Raw genomic sequence first — 4,615 nt, forward strand, 5'->3', positions numbered from 1 at the left:
ATATATCTCTCTTTTTGTATTTTCTACAGCAACTCCACAGGAAAGAAGTGGGATCACATCCCTATCCAAATAAATGTACTGGCCACTGATTTCTAACTTCTTGTTTCAGGAAACAACACATGTACATTAGCAGTAATGAACAGACTCTAGCTCTATCTGTTGTACTGAAGCATCTAATGAACGTGTGCTGAGGTCACAGTCAAGAGAGGACGAGCAGGGTCAGCTGTGACATTGGCTATTGTGAATAAAGGATCTTGCTTTATCAGCTCTGTATGTATAAAGATATTATCAATTATTGTAACCTTGCCTCTGCTGATAAGGAGCCTACTGAAAACTGTGCTTGAAAGAACAAGAAATATAATTCTAAAAACCCAACAAAGGTCACTGTGAAAATTTTATGATAACATTTTTTCACATTACGATCTTTGTTTTAAAAAAAAGTAATCAATGGCATATTTGTACTCATGCCCAGCCTTAGCTCTCTGCAAACTGTATGGTTGCCTAGGGTGCCAACCTCTGCTGTGGGCATGACAGCTACCAGAAACTTTTACTCCTGTCGTGCTTAGATCTTGTAGTGCAGGAGAAGTGTCCAAACATCCTGTGTTATCAGCTGTTTATAGGGGTATTACATGTAATTGTAATTCTGTCTGTGATGATAATGAGACTTCTGAAAAATCTTCTGTAAACAATAAGAAGTATGACTCTATATACAATTTTATTTTTTTTATACAGATCGCGATTTGATTAAAAAAACATTGTTAATTTTTTTTATAAATCTAACACAAAAAGTGCTAGGGCAAAAGCTGGAGACATGTCACAAGTTGCTCTAACAAACGTTGTCAGATGTATGAAATTAAGCCATGGCAAAATGATTGTCCACCATTAAAAATATAAACAATTCTTCTAAAAAATATATATATCAATCCACAGAAGTGTTTCAAAGGGTTATTCTCAAAGCATTAAATCATCCCTTATCTTAAAGGATAGGGGATAGCTTGCTGATGCCTGCGATCCGATTGCTGGGACTCCTAGGGATCCTGAGATCGGGGCTCTAGAATCCTAAAAATGAGGCTTTGCAGCGGTGGACCACAGAAGATTGGGTATGCACTATTCTACTAGAGTAGACCTGGGCAAAAATACGGCCCGCAGGCCACATCCGGCCCTCTGGCTGTTTCAGTCCAGCCTGCAGACCGAAACAACCTAACAACCTAGGGGCTTAAAACATTGGCCTACAGGATGCAGCTTGCCCTCCCCAGCCTTTCCGCCACTGCCGACTGTCACTGCTATCTGCACCCTCGGGATGCAGGCAGCGGTGAATGCATTTGTGGCGGAGGGACCGCCGCCCCCTTCTTCCACCAATCAGCATGTGAGACAGCTGAGGCGATTATGTAATTTTATCGCGTCAGCTGTGCACTGCTGAGAGTCAGTGCATGAGAGATAACAAAGGCACTGGAAGAGCACCGGGGGAATGGGAACGAGGTATGTGCTTTTTTTTCCATGTGTATTGGGTCTCATGCTGGACATGGGGAGGCTATGGGGTCTCATGCTGGACATGGGGAGGCTATGGGGCTCTCATGCTCTACATCTGCAGGCTATGGAGTTCTCATGTTTGACATCAGGAGGTTATGGGGTTCACATGGTGGACATGTGGAGGCTGTGGAGTTCTCATGTTGGGCATGTGGAGGCTATGGTCTCTCATGCTGGTCATAGGGAGGTCTATGAGGTCTCATGCTGGACATGGGGAGGCTATATGGGGGTCTCATTCTGGACATAAGGAGGCTATGTGGGGTCTCATGCTGGAAATGGGCAGGCTATGGGGTCTCATGCTGGACATGGGGAGGCTGTGGGCCTCATGCTGTACATCTGGAGGCTATGGGGTTCTCATGTTTGACATCAGGAGGTTAAGGGGTTCTCATGTTGGACATGTGGAGGCTACGGAGTTCTCATGTTGGACATGCGGAGGCTATGGTGTCTCATGCTGGTCATGGGGAGGCTATGTGGGGTCTCATGCTGGACATGGGGAGGCTATGTGGTTCACATGCTGATCATGTGGAGGCTATGCAGGTCACATGCTGATCATGGTAGGCTATGTGAGTCTTAAGCTGACCATTGGGAGGCTATGTGAGTCTCATGCTGATCATAGTGAGGCTATGTGGTAATTCTTACGGTATATAGGGGGCTGTGTGCGGGCTCAAATGGTATATACAGTGGGGAAAAAAGTATTTAGTCAGCCACCAATTGTGCAGGTTCTCCCACTTAAAAACATGAGAGAGGCCTGTAATTGACATCATAGGTAGACCACAACTATGAGAGTCAAAATGAGAAAACAAATCCAGAAAATCACCTTGTCTGATTTGACAAGATTTATTTTGTAAATTATGGTGGAAAATAAGTATTTGGTCATTGATAAAAGTTCATCTCAATATTTTGTTATATATCCTTTATTGGCAATGACAGAGGTTAAACTTTTTTTTTAAGTCTTCACAAGGTTGGCACACACTGTTGTTGGTATATTGGCCCATTCCTCCATGCAGCATCTCCTCTAGAGCAGTGATGTTTTGGGCCTGTCGCTGGGCAACACAGACTTTCAACTCCCGCCAAAGGTTTTCTATGGGGATGAGATCTGGAGTCTTGCTAGGCCACTCCAGGACCTTCATATGCTTCTTACGAAGCCACTCCTTCGTTGCCTTGGTGGTGTGCTTGGGATCATTATCATGCTGAAAGACCTATCCACGTTTCATCTTAAATTCCCTTGCTGATGGAAGGAGGTTTTCACCTAAAATCTCATGATACATGGCCCAATTCACTCTTTCATGTACACGGATCAGTCATACTGGTCCCTTTCCAGAGAAACAGCCCCAAAGAATGATGATGTCACCCCCATGCTTCACAGTAGGTATGGTGTTCTTTGGATGCAACTCAGCATTCTGTTTCCTCCAAACACAACAAGTTTTGCTTCTACCAAACAGTTCTACTTTGGCTTCATCAGACCATATGACATTCTCCCAGTAACCTTCTGGATAATGCAAATGCTCTCTATCAAACTTCAGATGGGGCCGGACATGTACTGGCTTAAGCAGGGGGACATGTCTGGCACTGCAGTAACTGAGTCCCTGGTGGCGTAGTGTGTTACTGATGGTAGCCTTTGTAATGGTGGTCCCAGCTCTATGCAGGTCATTCACTAGGTCCCACTGTGTGGTACTGGGATTTTTTCTCATTGTTCTTGTGATCATTTTGATCCCACAGGGTGAGATCTTGCGTGGAGCCCAAGATCGAGGGAGATTATCAATGGTCTTGTATGTCTTCAATTTTCTTATTATTGCTCCCACAGTTGATTTCATCACACCAAGCTGCTTGCCTATTGCAGATTCAGTCTTCCCATCCTGGTGCAGGGCTACAGTTTTGTTTCTGGTGTTCTTCCACAGCTCTTTGGTCTTCACCATAGTGGAGTTTGGAGTGTGACTGTTTGAGGTTGTGGACAGGTGTCTTTTATACTGATAACAAGTTCAAACAGGTGCCATAACTACAGGCAATGAGTGGAGGACAGAGGAGCCTCTTAAAGAAGAAGTTACAGGTCTGTGAGAGCCAGAAATCTTGCATGTTTTAGGTGACCAAATACTTATTTTCCACCATGGTATGCAAAATAAATCTTGCCAAATCAGACAAGGTGATTTTCTGGATTTGTTTTCTCATTTTGACTCTCGTGTGGTCTACCTATGATGTCAATTGCAGACCTCTCTAATCTTTTTAAGTGGGAGAACTTGCACAATTGGTGGCTGACTAAATACTTTTTTCCCCACTGTAGGAGGATTTCGTCATACTTAATTTTGCTCAATATTAAGTGATATCATTAATATTAATATCAAATACTTTTGATTAATATGTTAATATTACTATTGAACAGAATTAATTGCAGCCTATTGGTTCGGCTTCCACAACCGTCACGGTCTCTCATGTGGCCCTTTGGAAAAATTAATTGCCCACCCTTGCACTAGAGGATTTTCCTGTTCCTCATTCCCAAAGGAGCACAATGCCAATTCTTGGATCAACAGGTCTGTATGATGCCTGCTCATGTACCACTGACACTATGAAAACATGAAAAGGACTAACATAGCGACAAGTTCAATGGTGCAGCACTTTTTAAAAATCTGCTCCGGCATTAGGCGCCTGTTTTGAAACATTTCCACCTTGTTCTTGAGTCACTGGGAATGCGATAAACAATTACTTGTTCCCAGGGGCCCAAGACTCATCCACCAAGGACAACATAATAACCACAATTCTCAGTGAAGCAAATGCACTCTATGATTGCTTAGTACTGAACAGTCTGCAATGTAGTACCTTGTTAGAGCAGAGCTGACAAACCAGCTGTGTTTTGCTCCTGTCTGACCTTTGTGTTCACCCCCTTACCATGCCATTTTATGCTTTTTTTAAAAAGAGAAAGTTAGGGGTTGTTAGGATAGATTGGTGGGAGTGCAACACCCAGCACCAGTACAGATCAGCTGTTCCCAGTGGCTGTGGTTGACGGATGTGACCAGTCTTGGAGTGGATCCGGACATCTCCAACTGTATTGTGGCCATGTCCGTGTACTGCAAATCTGCTCTTATTTATTTGAATG

Source organism: Ranitomeya imitator, chromosome 1 (assembly GCF_032444005.1).
Source record: "Ranitomeya imitator isolate aRanImi1 chromosome 1, aRanImi1.pri, whole genome shotgun sequence".
Lineage (NCBI taxonomy): Eukaryota > Metazoa > Chordata > Amphibia > Anura > Dendrobatidae > Ranitomeya > Ranitomeya imitator.